The sequence below is a fragment of the Camelina sativa genome, chromosome 1, assembly GCF_030686135.1.
Source record: "Camelina sativa cultivar CO46 ecotype springtype chromosome 1, ASM3068613v1".
NCBI classification, from domain to species: Eukaryota; Viridiplantae; Streptophyta; class Magnoliopsida; order Brassicales; family Brassicaceae; genus Camelina; species Camelina sativa.
In genome coordinates, this window is record NC_141880.1 from 17,022,357 (window position 1) to 17,023,486 (window position 1,130).

At 43.4% G+C, this 1,130-nt stretch overlaps 1 non-coding gene across 1 annotated transcript; it reads right to left on the reverse strand.

Moving 5' to 3' along the window:
• Nucleotides 1–792: 792 nt before the first annotated feature.
• On the reverse strand, nt 793–899 carry LOC147950027 (small nucleolar RNA R71). Its single transcript, XR_015565744.1, has one exon. It is a non-coding gene; the product is annotated as a small nucleolar RNA R71 (small nucleolar RNA).
• Nucleotides 900–1,130: the final 231 nt, after the last annotated feature.

Sequence of the window (1,130 nt, forward strand, 5' to 3'; positions counted from 1 at the left end):
ACTACAACTGCATAGGGAATTGATACCCTCGGTGAAAATCCTGTTATCAATTTGGCGTCGTTGCCATTTGGTTGAATTTAATTTGCTATGTTTAAGATTTCAGAACTTGCTAGATCAAGTTATATTATCTACTTTGCTTTGTTACTAACTTGTTTACTTTCATGTTTGTTTGTTTTGCATTTCAGGTACACACGAGTACCCACCCGACCCGTCACTCCATCACCTGGCTCGAGTAGACCCTCGTGTACTCACTCGGTCAACTTATTGCGCATGCAAACACGATCCAAAGGTAGCCAACACTTGAGTCCTTTCATCGACAACATCGACAGACCTAGGCTACTACGTCAACAAAAAGTCCAGCAACCACAACCAACTACAATTGAGGAGGTCATGAATAATCAGAATGGTCCACCAGCTCCTCAAGAGAGGACCAACATAGGAGCAGGAGATGCTCCATCTAGTCACACTCAAAGACATGGCATTGTGCCACCTGCTATCCAAAACAAAAACTTTGAGATAAAGAGTAGTCTCATCCAGATGATACCAAGCAACAAGTTTCATGGATTGCCAATGGAAGACCCATTGGATCATCTAGATGAGTTTGATAGGCTCTGTAGGCTAACCAAGATAAATGGAGTCAGTGAAGATGGATTCAAACTCTGGCTTTTCCCATTCTCTTTGGGGGACAAAGCACACATATGGGAGAAATCACTTCCCAAGGAGTCCATCACCACTTGGGAAGCATGCAAGAAGGCGTTTCTTGTCAAATTCTTCTCCAACTCCAGAACCGCAAGGCTCCGAAATGACATCTCCAGCTTTGTTCAGAAAAGTAATGAGACGTTCAGTGAATCTTGGGAGCGTTTCAAGGGATACACTAGCAGATGCCCTCATCATGGCTTCAATAATGCTTCATTTCTAAGTACACTATATCGAGGTGTAGTCCCTAAGATCAGGATGTTGCTGGACACCGCAAGTAATGGGAACTTCTTCAACAAGGATGTTGATGAAGGTTGGGATCTAGTGGAGAACATAGCTCAATCAGATGGGCATTACAATGAGGAGTATGATCGCACTATACGCTCTACTAGAGAGGATGATGCCAAGTACAAGAGAAACATGAAAGCCCTCAA